Source organism: Dasypus novemcinctus, chromosome 23 (genome assembly GCF_030445035.2).
Source record: "Dasypus novemcinctus isolate mDasNov1 chromosome 23, mDasNov1.1.hap2, whole genome shotgun sequence".
NCBI classification, from domain to species: Eukaryota; Metazoa; Chordata; class Mammalia; order Cingulata; family Dasypodidae; genus Dasypus; species Dasypus novemcinctus.
In genome coordinates this window covers 8,137,123-8,152,374 of record NC_080695.1, presented here as the reverse complement: position 1 = coordinate 8,152,374, position 15,252 = coordinate 8,137,123, and the positions used below count along the sequence as shown (strand labels likewise).

At 53.3% G+C, this 15,252-nt stretch overlaps 1 protein-coding gene across 2 annotated transcripts in view; it reads left to right on the top strand.

Moving 5' to 3' along the window:
- CARD11 (caspase recruitment domain family member 11) overlaps nt 1-15,252 on the top strand; it is a 114,857-nt gene that overhangs the window by 56,070 nt on the left and 43,535 nt on the right. Inside the window, exon 1 of one of the 2 annotated variants that reach the window (XM_058285705.2) lies at nt 9,343-9,473. The exons of the other annotated variant lie outside the window; for it this stretch is intronic. The gene's annotated coding sequence lies outside the window, so the exon portion shown is untranslated. Of the gene's footprint in view, nt 1-9,342; nt 9,474-15,252 lie in introns of those variants that run through there. 2 annotated transcript variants of the gene reach the window in all.

Genomic DNA, 15,252 nt, shown 5'->3' with positions numbered 1-15,252 from the left:
AAATATCATCATCTCAATAATTCGGTTGAATGAGCTGAGAAAGACAGAGGTTGAGAAGCCAACGGGGATGTCGGGGCAGAATCTTGTAGGCAGATTAGCCAGCCGCTTCTGTGGGTGCCCTTGTTGTAGGGGTGAAGCGGGTGGGGTGGGGAGCAGGTGGAGGGGTGACGCGGCCCCTCCAGAAGCTTCTGTCTCAGGGCTGCGCGGCCGTGGGAGCTGGAGCGTGGCTCTTTGCCGGTCTCTTCATCCCCCCTCTTGTGTGCAGTGGGTCATCTCTTAAATCATCTGCTTTTCTTTTTTCCTTCTTCTTCTCTTGCCAGAAGTCCGTTCAATTAAGCAGAGGTTTCATTGGAATAATTAAACCCTCTATCAAGCAACTTGCTCCAGTAGTTCAGGCCAATCAATTAATCAGAGACACATTTGTCTACCTTGACTGCTAACCCGCTTCTGGTGGCAAAGCTTTGCTCGTGTGGCTGCTCTGCCAGGGGAGAGCTGCATCCGAAGCAGCAGCGGCCTCGTCGTCCGCTTCGGGGTTCCCTATTTAATTTTATTCATTCACCCAGCCAATGTTTGTGACCGCCGCCCGAGAGCAAGGCTGCACGCCGAGTTCCAGGGGGATCCGGAGACGAGACAGGGCTGGCGGGGCTGGCCCTGCCCTTCCAGCCCACGGCTAGGGGCTGCTGTGCTAAGTCAAGTTGCCCTGCGCGCGCTTAGCGCAGAGCCTGGCGCGCGCAGAGCCGAGGAAAGGGCAGCGGCAGCTATCACCCAGTAAGTGAGGCCAGGCGACGCGGAGCCGGCGCGGGCTGGGAGGAATCTGCCACGCCCTGGCTGCGGGCGCCTGGCCACCGCTGACCCCCTGATCCCACCTTCTCATCCTGAGCACAGGCACGGGGTAACCCCCCTTCACGGGGGGCACGGGCGGGGCGCCCGCCAGCCTGCACCCCCGGTGCGTTAGGGGATGAGCTGTCTCTCAAGCAGTGTGGAAGAGAATGGGTGATCATTCTATTCTCAGTGCGGAAATGTATTATCCGTATTTCTGACAATTGGCACATTCTTTTAACGTTTTTTAGCAAAACAATACTCAGCCACGCACGGTTAAGAAAATAGGCCGGTGGTGGAACCCTCCGCATTTAGCCTGCCATCGACACCCCGGTCCTGGAGGCAACCACTTCCCTCCCTTTTTCTCTGCTGCTTTTCTGTTATTTCCCTCCTTTTTTTCTAAATAACTTGTTTGCATTGCTGCTTAGGCTCTGTCGATTTTAAGATGATACTACAGACAAATGTTTCGATAGATATAATTTAGCTCTTTTAACTACCACCCCACTCCCCCGCCTCCCCTTCCCCCATCCCCTCAGTACATTTAGGTCACAATTTTTGGTGATGTTTACATTACTGTGACTAGCTAAATATTGTTCAAGTCAAGGCTCGTTGTGTGGTTATGTCTCCTTCCTTGTATATCTTTTTTTTCTCTTGAGTTAATATTGCCTCTTTCCCCCCTTCGCTCAGTTTGTTATGTACCTCTCCTCAGGCACATATTATATAATTTCCTACATTATTGAATACATGGCATAACCCCTCGAGTATTTTTCCCCCGGCACCCTCCCTCCAGGGCCCCTCCCAATCTTGGCCAGCTGCTCCTCACCTGCTGTGACGACCCTTGCTGTTTCCCGCAGTTGGGTCCCTTGTTTCCGGGGCTCCGTTTTGCAGCAGAATATCCTCCAGCTGACCCACAGGTTCTTTGGTCATGACAGATGGCTCTGGAGTTCAGGGCCGTGTCAGTTGGCCCTACTTTGGAATTTGTGTTCCTGAGTGTGGTGGAGGTGGACTCAGATGTGACGTTTCTACACAAACCTCTTCTGTTACTTTTACCGGACCTATGGTTGGCATTTGGGTTGGTGTATTCTCAGGAGACCTGAATCTCTGGACTGTTCATGCGACAGCCAGGCCCTGAGCCTCAGCAGACTTGCAGCTCCTACCCTCTGGTTTATTGGACTTATGCCAGCCAGCTAACAGGGAGGTGAAGAAGGTCAACCACCACACCAGGGAGCCAAGAGTGCCTACAACTGCAATTGCATCCATCATCCATGTGGAATCTAAGCCCCCTCTTGATCTAAAGGGGGAGAGGACATAGCCATCCCAGGGTCCACAGGATGGAGGAATAGAGTATGGACTAGAGTGGACTTACTGGTGTTCTGCTGGAGAACTATTGTGATTAGTAAGGGAAGAAATTGTAGTAGCCATGTGGAGAGGGCGGCCACGGTAGCTGCTGATGGTTGGGAAAGGGAAGAAGAGATAGGATGTGGGGACATTTTCAGGATTTGGAGTTGTCCTGTGTGGTGTGCAGGGACAGATACTGGACATTGTGTGTCCTGCCATGGCCCACTGGTGGACTGGGGGAGAGTGTGGACTACAGTGTGGACCGCGGTCCGTGTGGTGCAGTGGTGCTCCAGGGTGTATTCACCAGTGCAGCGGATGTGCGGCGGTGATGGAGGGGGTTGTTGGTGTGGGGGGAGTAGGGTTGGGGGGACTGGGGGGTATATGGGAACCTCATATTTTTTTAATGTAATGTTTAAAAGAAAATAAAGAAGAAAAAGGGAATGTGCAAAAATAAAGCAGATTTTACACATACACAAAAAGAATATCCTCCAGCAGCTCCCTAAGACAGTGTATACGGGAGATAAATTTTAGAGTCCTTGCCTTTCTGAAAATAATTTCATTGTATTTTCACACTCAGTAGCAAAATTTTCACTCCACACACTCACTGAAATGTCACAGTGATGTGCTTGGGGATGGCCCTTTGTCCATTGATGAGCAGTCGAAGGCCCCTTTAAACCTGCGGGCTGGTGTTCTTACATTCTAAGAATGCTCTAATATTTCTCTGACAATTTCAATCCTGCCTCAGCTCCCCCTCAGAGTTTACACCCTCATTCTTCTGGGGGAACTGAAGGCAATGGTCACTCTTCCGTGGCTGCTTCCCGCTGGCTAGGTGCAGAGTTCCCCCCTGCTGGGTGTGAGGCCCTCTGACTGCTCTACTGAGGTTGAGAGGTGGCTCCAGCACCGTGGTGGGAACTGGATGAAATCCCTGCGCGACTAATGCCTTGTTCTGGAAGAAACAAACTTAGAATTTTGAAGACATATGGTCCCTCTGAAAGGATAAAGAAGATGGTGGTAAGTGGGCCCAAAAAGGGGGCCAGCCAGGACATACTGGACCACGAGAGTGAGAGCGGCCGGGCGCCTCCAGAGGCCGCCGCCTCCCGAGGTTGACGGGCTTCGTCTTGTAGGTTTCGAATGCTGTCTAGGGCTGTTCTGGAGCGATTTACGTAGAAACAGCATCCTTCCTTGAGGAGCAGGCAGGTTCCTCCCGTGCTGCTGTTAGCAGGTTCGGGGCTCCACAATTCTGCAGCGTCATAGTGGCAAGGGAGTCTATTTGCTGTCTGCATTAGTCAGCCAAAGGGGTGCTGACGCAAAGCACTGGAAATCTGTTGGCTTCTATAAAGGGTATTTGTTTGGGGTAGAAGCTGAATGGTTACCAGGCCATAAAGCATAAGTTACTTCCCTCACCAAAGTCTGTTGCCACCGGTTGGGGCAAGAGGGCTGCCAGCATCTGCCAAGGTTCAGGCTTCCTCTTCCTCCTAAGGCTCTGTGGTCCCAGTTTCTTCCAATATCAGCTGTAGGCTGGGACAAGTCTAATCTCTCTCCTGGGGCTTTTTTCTCTCCAGGCTCAGCTGCTCTGCTCTCTCCACAAGGCCAGCTGGAGGCTATCAGGCGAATGACTTGTCTCTCTTCCCCAGGCCCTCTGCCATGTCTAATGGAGCCTTCTCTCTTTTCTCATGCATCTGCTTCTCTGTGTATTTAATTACCAGGGCTCTAGCATTAAAACTCTAACTTTTTCTTCTGCCATGTCATTTTTTCTGTGAGGTCCCACCCACTGAAGGAGCGGGGTCTCAACATCTGTAGCAGTTTGATATGGTTATGAATTCCAAAAAAAGATATTGGATTATGTTTGTAATCTGATCTGTACCTGGGTGTGATTGAGGTATGATGAGGGCTTTGATTGGGCCACATCATTAGGGGGTTGAGTCCCCACCCCTTGGTGGGAGGGGACACACAGATAAAAGGCATGGCAAAGGACAGAGGTGGGGGCTTTTCCAATGCCCCAGGGAGAGAGGCAGAGCCGTTCACCTGATAGTCCACAGCTGCCCTTGTGGAGAAAACAGAAGAGCTGAGCCCAGAGGAGCCCAGGAAGCCTGAGCCCTCACAGCCGTCTTGCTCCAACACGTGAAAGTAGACTTTGCTGAGGGAAGTAACGTATGCTTTATGCCCTGGTATCTGTAAGCTCCTACCCCAATAAACACCCTTATATAAAAACCTACCAGTTTCTGGTATTTTGCATCAGCACCGCTTTGGCTGACTAATGCAACATCCTACTGACTTGGCCCAGTCAAAGCCTTAGTCATAATTTAATCAAGTAAGAGTGAAGCCTCTAAACCAAATCCAATCTAACATGCCCAGAGGAATAGACCAGTTTATAAACATAAGCCAATATCTATTTTTGGAGTTCATCAACAATACCAAACGGCCACACTGTCTAAGGACTTCTAAGGCACGGCTGGTGTCTTCTGTGCCGCTGGTTAAGCCTAGGGAGCGGTTGTGGCCGACCTGCCGGGCGCGGTGTAAACTGTCAACCTCAGTTCCCACAGCAGCGGTTATGCCCGGGACAGCGAGGCGGGGGCGGAGAAGAGGCACTGCCCTTTTAGTTGCTAAATGATGAGAAAATACAGGAAATGGCACCGTGAGGTTTTCAGGACCAGAGTCGATAGAAGGGGTGATGTATGCTAATGAGCACAAGCCGATTCAAAAGCGGGGCAAAGAGGGGTAGGCCTTGTCTCCACAAAGAAAGAACATTCCATCTTGGTAATTTAAAGTAGCAGCCAATGTAAGATTAGTTATCGGTACACTGGAGCCCTCTGCGGCGCTGACAGTTAGCAGCTCACGGGTTAACCTGCCGGCACACAGGACCGACGCACACCCAGTGGGTTCTGAGTCACGATTAAGGTGATGCTGCTAGCTCGGAGTGTGGGGAGACGCTGGCGGAGGGGTTGTCGGTGTTCGACCCCTGCGCTGGGTGACGTGGTGGCGGTAGCCCGACTGAGAGACTGGCCATTGCCCAGTGCTTGGGAGCAGGTGGTCAGGCCATGGGTGCTTCTGGATGGGACACACAGCCAACGTGAAGATTTATTGGCTAAGTCAGCAGCTTTTTGGACAAGTTTTTTAAGGGGTATCTGGCTTGCCCTCCCCCTAGCACTAGGATGATGTAGTAGACTGCATGAAACTTCATTTGGGCTAGAGTTCGAGGGAATAGCACGCAATCCATATACTGGCTTTGACACAGACACTACTTAACGTTGTTTCTTGAAGAGGTATTTCAGGCCACCCAATGGCTGGCACTCAAACGTCTCATCAGGCGCTTCTGGCAAGTCGTATTTCCTCGGACAGCGGGCCTCACTCAGGATAGGTGCGCCCAGCTGGCAATTCCTTTAACTCTAACAGCGGTCCTCACCGGGTGTGGGGGCGTGTTACCTGCTTCTAGATCTCCTGGCTGGCTCGCCAGGTGTTATCAGAACATGCTGGATTCTCTAAGTTCTTTTGTCATGTCGCATAAAAGTATTTAAGAGCATGCCAGTTTAATTAAGCCAGTAAAAAAAGTTTATTGAGAAACGGGAGAAAAGATAGAAGTACACACCCAAGACATGGCTGTGGGTGTCCCCCAGGCAGAGAGGCCCGCTCGCTTGATTAAAATAGCCGACTTAAGCATCTGCAATGGTGTCCTCAGCCTCTACTCTGGCTGACGGAAATAATCTGTTTAACAGTCTCAGAAGGACAGTGCCAGTCAATGTGTCGCCTGTGGGTTCTCATCTGGAAATGACCCCAAGTCTTCAAACCGTCACCACAAGGAGTTTTCCTTGCAGTGATTCTTAGAGTCTCGGTCGGTGTCTGAGCTGTGCCTTCACTCTGAGGCTCTTTTCCTGTCTTCGAGCCAGCACACGCCCTCTCCAGAGGTGTCATGGTGCAGTGCTCAGGGTGATTCCAAGGTGGTGAATCGCCACCTCTGGTCCCACGGGCATCTTTCCGTGCCCTTAAAAGCCACGGGTGCGGCACAGCTTTCCGACCGGTTTGTCTTTGGCAAGAGCGAACAGCAATGCGTCAGGGGGCGCGGGAGCCAGAGCACGGCGACAGCAGCGGCTGCATTTTCCCCAAGAGCACCAGTTGTGTTTGAATAGCGCCGGTGACAGGGGCCTCAAAACGTACCAAGCAATTGATTCCTGTATTAGAAAGGAATCGTTGTTCATTTGAACCCTGAGCCAGGATCTGCCATCTTAGAACTTGATTTTTGTTCCGTCTTTAAGCTCGGGTGTTAAAGTGATATTTCAGGTAATTTTTACATGCCCGCTTTCTGGTTACAGCCCTTTAAATAAAAGTAAATTTTTTAAAAAGAGGGAAGCTATCCTAGGGGCGGTGTAGTACTAATTAAGTGGCAGTCGGAGGACATGGGGTCTAAATCCACCTTCTGCGCTCATTGTGTGACCTCGGACCCCTCTGTTTTAGTTTTCTGGGCGGCTCAAGCAAACACCGTGAGTGGGTCTGTTTAAACATAGGGATTTAATGGCTCACACTTTTGAGGCCAGGAAAAAGTCCAAATCGAGGCAATGCTTTCTCCCCGAAGGCGTCGTGGCGCTCTGGGGCTGGCTGCTGGTGGCCCTTTGTCCTGGGCCCTGTTACATGGCAATGCACATGGCACCTTTTTATTCCATTGATGTTTTTTTTCCTCTGAGGTACCAGGGCCAGGGATTGAACCCCAGGACCTTGTATGTGGGACGCCAGCACCCAACCACTGAGCCACATAGGCTCCCCTGAGTTGTTGGTTTTTTTTTCATTTATTTGCTTGTTGTTTGTTTTTGTTTTTAGGAGGCACCTGGAACTGAACCTGGGACCTCCCGTGTGGGAGGCAGGTGCTCAACCACTTGAGCCACATCTTCTCCCCTCCAGTGGTTTTTATATACTGGGTTTTTTTTTTAAGATTTATTTTTTATTTATTTCTCTCCCCTTCCTTCTCCCCCCCCCCCCCCAGTTGTCTGCTCTCTGTGTGCATTCGCTGTGTGTTCTTCTGTGTCTGCTTGTATTCTTGTCAGCGGCACTGGGAATCTGTGTCTCTTTTTGTTGTGTCATCTTGCTGTGTCAGCTCTCCATGTGTGCAGCACCACTCCTGGGCAGGCTGCAATTTTTTCATGCAGGGCAGCTCTCCTTGTGGGGTGCACTCCGCTTGGGGCACCCCTACGCAGGGGACACCCCTGTATGGCTTGGCATTCCTTGCACATATCAGCACTGCTCGTGGGCCAGCCCTGGGTTTGAACCCTGGACCTCCCATGGGGTAGGCAGATGCTCTATCCATTGAGCCAAATCTGCTTCCTTATATACTGTTTTTATATTTTCTATTTTATTGCTTTCCGCTCTTATATTTATCATTTTTTGACTACTATGTCTTTTCTGGCTTATTAATGTAGAAACGTAGATCATTAATTTTAAATCCTTCTTTTTTCCCTAAAATAAGTGTTGTTCGGCTTCTGGCTGCCCCCTCTGTGGCTTTCTGTCTGTGTGTCTGAATTTCCTTCTCTTATAAAGAACTCCAGTCGCAGGGTTAAGACCCATCCCAGTTGAGGGGACCACCTCATCAGAAGGCCCTGCTTCCAGTGGGTCCACACGCACCAGAATGGATTAAGTCTAAAAAGTGTTCTCATGGAGTACGTCCAGCTCCAAACCACCATCTCTCCAAGCTTTGCTCTTCTTGCTCTGTTGTTGATGATGATGATGATAATGATGATGATGATGATGATGATGGTAATGATGATACCCACCTCAAAGAGTTCTGGGTTTATCAGTTATGCTCAGCAAAGTACTGGGCGCCTAGTAGGTGGTTTGTGAGCATCGGGGATGATGCGTCAGCCAGCTGAATGTTACACCGATAAGCCGATCTCTCAAGAGAAGTAGCCTCTAAATTTCCCCCGGCCTCGAGACCCAGCTCTCGAAGGCTGGACCCCAAACGCTAAGGCAGAAGTGGAGATTCAGCCTCATCGTGGTTGTCTTGTCCCTCCGTTCTCCCAGCCTCATCACCGGTTTCCCTCACTTGCAATTGAAATCTTCCTTACAATTAAAAAAGAAAAAAGAAAAGAGGATTTTCTCCCGACGATAAAGGAAGCGCACCTGTCATTTTTAAAGCACGTGCCCTTGGTGCTGGCTCACCGACCGCGGGCTCCTCGGCCTCCTCTACCTGTTCAGAGGAAGCACTGTCTGCTGGGGACTTGCACGGGCGAGCCGCCTCCCGCCTCCCCACCCCAGCCACGGGGCGGGGAAGTGCAGCTGCTCCAGTCCCGGAGGCCAAGGAGACGGCGTCCTCCAGAGGCGCACCTGGCAGCCGTCCCGGGGGGGACGAGGGACTCTGAGGCTCGCTCTGTCCTCGCTGACACCCCACAGAGCAGCTTCTGCCCGCCCCGGGAGAGCTGGTGTCACTTGTGATTAATCCTCGAAGCCAAAGCAAGAGCACGGTGCTGATTAACAGCGGCCCCCCCAGGTCCCGTGGCCCCGCACAGAGGGGTCCTCAACAGCTGCCCGAGGCGCCCGCCGCGGGGGTTCTGGCAGCTGTGGGGACGGGGGCTGCCTCCCAGCAGGGGAAGACCCCTCCCCGCCTTGTCAGGGTTTGAACCTCACCTCGCCCCCTCCCCAGCCTCCCTCCCTCCAGAGAGCTGGCCCTTCCCGTAGACCCCACTGGCCGCTGGGCTCCTAGAAGACCCAGCGGTCCCTGCACAATGGCCCTGTCACTCGCCACGAGAAACGCAGCTTGGGGAAATTACCGAGGGCGTGCCCAAACCCGGGTGGGCCGGAGGCTGCAGCCGAAGTCAAGTGACGGGAATTCTTCCCGGCTCGGGAACGTGGTTTGCTGCTTTTGACCTCATAAATTAGTAGCTGATTAGCAAGGCCCCCTCTGCAAATACTTTTGTCAAAACCCTGAAAAAACCTTCCACCCTGGCCAGGGGAACCCAGAGGCTCCCATCTGACCTTCTCCCCATTCCCAGAGGTCTCCGGACCTGTGGCCAGTGACCTCCCAGGCTGGCCACCGGCTGGAGCAAAAACTCACCTTCTGGCAGCTCCTGGCGATGCACGCCCGGTCGGCGTGCCCTGGAGAGACGGCCGCCCCGGATTTCCACGCCTTTTCTTCCGCAGCCGTGGGTCGCCGTGATCCCCGAGTGGCCCTCCCTCCGGGTCTGATGAGCTCTCCCCTTGCAGGTCCCAGGCTTCCGAACCCCAGATGCCGACGGACGCCGGCTCGAGGAAAGACGGGACCCAGCCAGAAAGGAGGCGAGCCCGGCCCCCGCAGTAGTCCGGCGGCCACCGCTTCTTGAGTGCTTTCTACATGCCAGGTACCATCGGCAAGTGAGCCGTGTCCTCGGAGTGGAGGGAGCACGAGTGAGGGTCGCGAGACCTGACGGCGGGAAGTGGAGGGGTGGTTCCAGGCGGGGCGCAGGCTCTGCCACGAGGAGGAGTTAGGTGGCGATGCAGAGAGAAGCCAGGAGGGCCCAGGACCGGCTAGAGGAGACCGCGGGCTCGGCAGAAGGGAAATCGCCAGGGCGTAGGAAGTCGAGTAAGGACTTTGAACTTGGCCGTTCTAAGGCTTCGGGGGCCACGCGGCAGATGCTGTGCGTGGACAAGGGGGCTGGAGACCCGCGGCTGCCCGGTGCTTTGTCCTGTGTTTCCACGCTAGGGGGGAGAGACTGACCCTTCTTGGAGAGGCTGGCCCACGGCCTTGAACTCGCCTTTCCTGCTGTTGGTCGGATGCAAACTTCAGTCTAGACCGGGACCTGAGGTGGGGTCAGAGCTGCCCAAGCTCCGGCTAAGCTCGAGGGTGGGGAGGGACCATCCTGCCCCGGAGGCTGCTGCGGTTCAGGGCCTCGGCGTCCGCCCGTGCGTTTCTGGACAAATTGTTTTCAAAGAAACTGCCCAGAGTTTGATACCAGCTGCTGGGTTCGTCCCAGGTCGTGGGGTTATTGTGAAGGATTTGGGAAGAGAAATGCATTTTAGATTGTGAATTTGGGGTGGGGGGGAGATGCTAGCTACACCGTAGTTTTTGTCCATGAAATCTTTCATACATATAAAAATTGTCTATAATGTGTATATATGAGATGAATAACAATGAGATGACAACTTCTGTCACAGCAGTAGCACAATTCCCGGTGACACTGGTGTCCCTGATCCCCTCCCCGGCCACAGGGGGCGCCACCTCCCTGGTTTTTATCAGCCTCTTACCTGTAATTATGTAGATGTGGGTATGTTTATGTAGATATACAGATATCTACCCTTGAAACAGCCTGGCTTTGTTTTCCGTGTTTTTGAACTTTATGGGGTTTATCCTGTGGCTTACTGTTTCACTCACCCTCACATTCCCAATGTCAATCCACGCTGACGTGTGGCTGTACTCTCAGTGCTCATTATTTGTGGACTCCATATTTGCAGTTTCATGTCCTCGATGAAATGTATTTTTTATCCTCAAATCAACACACTCACGTGCTTTCGCGGACACGTGCCGAGGCAGTGAAACTTTTGCGTTGCCAGGGGTAGAGCAAGACGACACCCTGCCTTCTTGTTTCGGCTCTCGTGCACTAAGCAGGTGTCCTTTCTGTGGTTTATTGAGCGCCAGGTGTTTCACATTTTTGTGCTTTTTGGTGGTGATTTCGCCATGTAAGGTGGTCCCGAGCCGAGTGCCGGAGTGCCATCTGCGGCTCCCTGGTGCTGGGAGGCTGTCCCGTGCCTTACGGGGGCAAGGCGTGCTAGAGAAGCCTCCTTCAGGCCAACGTAGAGTGTCTTTGGCCCTGCGTTCAAGGTTAATGGATCAACAATACGTTAAACAAGGTGCCTTTAAACAGACATAAAGCAAGGCCGTGTACTGACCGGTCGGTGAAAAGGTGATGCTCAGAGGCTCCCGGGAAGTGACCCTGCATTTCCCAGGAGCAGGGGAAGTGACCCTGCATTTCCCAGGAGCAGGGGAAGTGACCCGGCATTTCCCAGGAGCAGGGGAAGTGACCCTGCATTTCCCAGGAGCAGGGGAAGTGACCCTGCATTTCCCAGGAGCAGGGGAAGTGACCCTGCATTTCCCAGGAGCAGGGCTTCCGTTTTCAGCAACGCAGTGTTTGCAGCAGCGTGAGAGAACGGAGCCACCACCGATAACAAGAACCGGTGGTAATTTTTCCATTTTCGGTGCTCTAGAGTATGCCGGCATTGACTGCACCATAAACTGTTTATCCACTCTACAGCTTCTGGGTAGTTGGGTGGTTTCCAGTTTGGGGGTGCACGACACTGCTAACCTCCTTGCACAGGTGCACGTGGGGACGTGGCTCCAGGGAGCAGCCCAGGGAGGGAGACCTGGGTTGTGCAGGACGCCTGGGCAGCCCCACGGGAAAGCCAAGCCGCTTTCCCAGTCCTGACGTTTGTGTCGAGCACTGACCAACATCTGTAGGTGGGGCCCTAAGGAGAAGGGGTGACATCGCACCCTGACTCCGTGGCCCTCCGTGTGGAGACACACCTGCCCCCCGTGGCTCTGAGTCCTCGCTCTGCTCTTCACCTGGCCCCCCGCCCTCTGCCAGCCAGCGTCTGCTGGAGACGTGACCTGCTCTCTAAGGAGAGGCAGCTGCGAGGGGAGCCTCGGCCTCTGGGAGTCTGGGGGGGACGCCGGGGTCCTGGCTCTGAGGCTCCTCGATCTTGGTTTCCTTGTCTACAACACCGGGATAACCCGCTCCACCCCCCAAGTGGCTGCGGTAAGGAAACGAGGCCATTTAGGTAAAGAGCCGCGCGTGCTGGCGCCGTGGCCGCGCTGGGCTGGAACGCTTCCCGTTCCACGGGCGGAGCTGGTCGCGGCCCCCTGGCGGGCCCTTGCGCAGGTCGTAACCCCCCGCCGCCGCCCCTCACGCCGCTCTGCAGTGGCTTGCATGGGCGGCCACCTCTCACCCCCCCGGCTGAGCTGTCACCGGGGCAGGGGCCGCACCGCGACACCTTTTCATCCTCTGTTCCCAGCGTAGCACGTGGCAGGTGTTCACGCAGAGACAGCCCGTGGAGGAGGCTCATGGCGCGGGAGGCGTGGGCTGTGGGCCACAGGGTGGTCACTTCTGGCAGAGTCTACTTCACCTTGTTTACCAAGCAGCCGGTTGCACAGGAGGTGACAGATTTACACCCGATCGAGCTGCTGCGCTTCGCCTGCAGATGAGGGGCTGGGCGCTTTCATCTCTGTTTTGGAAAGAAGGCTAGGCCGGGTGGCTTCCTGCTCGCTCGGCTCCCCGCGGCCAGCACCTGCAGGCGGGCCTGGCGAGGTCACCTCGGAGGAGGCGGTTTCCCCTGCGCTGCGGGCTCTCGCCACGCGTGGCCTCCGGGGTCGGTGCCCGCAGTGAGACGCCTCTGCTCCCCGCAGATGGCCTGTCCTCTGCCTGGAGCTGGGTTTCCTAGCCACACCCCCCGTGACCCCCAGCCCGGGATAGCCAAGCTTCTGCACACAAGCCTTTTATTTGTCCTGTACAGTCTCTGTACTTAGTACGTAGCGGACGGATTTACTAGTCAGGATGCTTCGGGCTGCAAATAATAGTAGGCGCAACTGAAAATGGCTTAGGGCCCCTTCCTGGAAGACGTGCACAGGGAGGAGGGTCTAGTGATGGTGAGCTCAGCAACAGGCAGCAACAGACCCCCCCCCCCCCAGCTTGGCCTTTGTCCTCAGGGGAGCCCTGGGGTCACAGGGGGAGTGCAGCAATCCCACGCATCGCACAGACCTGCAGACACTGACGTGCGAAAGCTCAGCCACGGAAGGTCCCTTCCTCCGTTCCTTTTGCAGAGGAGGCCCCGAGCCCCCCGGCGGGCTCCCCCCAGGCCACACCAGGCGCGACACGCAGCACGTGCCGCTCTTCAGCCACTGGCAGAGACCAAGCACGGCTCGGTCCCGCGGCTGGGAAGACCTGAAGCCCGGGGTCCCCTGATTCCTGAAACAAACACGGGGTTCCACCAGCCAGAAGTGGCTGCCACATGCTCAGAATAACTGGCTGACTCCAGTTGCAGGGGCTGGTCCCTTAGCCTAAGGACGGGAGCAGCTCCCCTGCGTGAGCACGCTGGTGTGGGCGGCATGTCGGGCCCGCGCCCGCCTCTCCCTCGTGGCCCAGGAAAGCAGGGCTGTGTGCAATCCAAGGGGCTCCTGGAGGCGAGGCCTCAGGCTGGGAAGAAAGTCTGTGTCCCCGCCAGGCTCACTGGATTGGACGGGGCGGCATCCTCACGTGGCAGCCGTGTAGATCGGGGGGGGGCGTCGCTCATCGCGGCCGGCTAGGTGCTTGGATTCAAGACGCTTTGATTGCAGGGAGCAAAGGCCCATGCGGAACAGCTCAAGGAAATTCATGGGGAGGTTACCGAAGGCCTGCAGCAAGGACCGGATGCCACACGCAACCAGGGCTCACGGGGAGCTGGAGTTAGCCCCGGGGAAACGCGCTGCCGTTCCTCTCGGGGCCGCGTGGTCTCTCCGGGCTGCTTTCACCCAGCAGACCAACTTCCTCCGCCTCCGTCGCTTGGGCTGGCCCGGCTCTGGCCCCCGTGCACCCTCGTCCCTCTTCCAGCCCAGGTCCCCTGGCGCGCGCGCTCATCCGCCGTCTTTCTCTGGCCCAGTATGAAGTGCCCGGGTCAAAGGATTTGGTGACCACAGTCCGGCCAGCCGGTGGACGTTTCTGGCATCAGGGCAGTCGGCTGGAGCCAGAGGGATTATGTGAAACAAACAAGGAATCAGGGCCGCGGCCTCGGAGGCAAATATTGGGTATAGGTTTAGCTACCGCCCTAGACGCGGCCTTTCATTGTTGTTCACTTTTATTTCTTCATGGTACGATGTGGAGAGACATGCTTGTTGCAACAGTGAAACAGTGAATGTAACGTCACGTCCTCCCTGCCCCCTGCTAACCTCTGGAAAGCTTTCCTCTTCCTGAATCAGGTCCTTTCTGATCTCCCCTCCCTGCACCACCCCGTCTCTGTCGCCCTCTCTCTCACACAGGCACCCCTACGTAACCAGAGCCTTGCCTTCCGTAGTTTGCGTTGGCATACAGAAATTTTTTCATACAGTACATATTTTGAAATTTTCTTTTTTTTAAATTTAGCAGTGGGTCTTGGGATGATTTTGTGTCACTGCATCTTTTTAAAACGCTGTGTACTAGTCCATAAAACAATCATGGGATATCTGCTGATGAACATTTAGGTTGCTACCATTTTTCCTGTTGCAAATAGTGCTAATAATAGTTCAGATGAAAAAAAAAAAACTGGAAAAATATTCAATAAACCAGTGGGGAAATAGGTAAATAAATTATGGCATGTCTTTGCAATAGATTAATATACAATAGTTATTAAAAGCACACGAACCAGGAAGCTGATGTGGTTGAGCGCCTGCTTCCCACGTACAAGGTCCTAGGTTCAGTCCCAGGTAAAGAACAGACAAAGATGTATCATGCTAACAAAAACAATAAAAGAGGTGGGGTGGCCATGCTGTTATCAGAAAAAAAATAGACTTTAAAACAAAAACACTACTAGAGATAAAGGTATTTCATAATGAAAAAGGGCCATTCACCCATGAGTTATAACAATTATATGCACCAAAAAAAGAGCCCCAAAATACATGAAGCAAAAACTTACAGAATTGAAGAGGGATACACAATTCAACAGTAATAGGTGGAGACTTCAATAACCTACTTTCAATAATAGAAAGAACTGGGAGATCAACAAAGAAGACATGAACAGCATGACAAGGAAATGCTACCAAACAGACTTCTACAGAACACTCCACCCAATTCCAGCAGAATACACGTTTTTCTCAAGCGTGTATACGGAACATTCTCTAGGATAGACTGTATACTAGCCCCAAAACAATCCTCAACAAATTTTAAAAGATTGAAATCATACAAAGTATGATTAGAATTAAGTTCAATTCCATTAGAAATGGAATTAAATCAGAAATGAATAATAGAAAGAAAATTGGGAAATTCACAAATATGAGGAAATTGAACACACACTACTAAATAACTAATGAGTCAAAGAATAAATTGCAAGGGAACCTATAAAATACTTTGAGATAAGTGTAAATGAAAACAATATATCAGGGCTTATGGAATGCAGCTAAAGAAGAACTCAGCAAGAAATTTA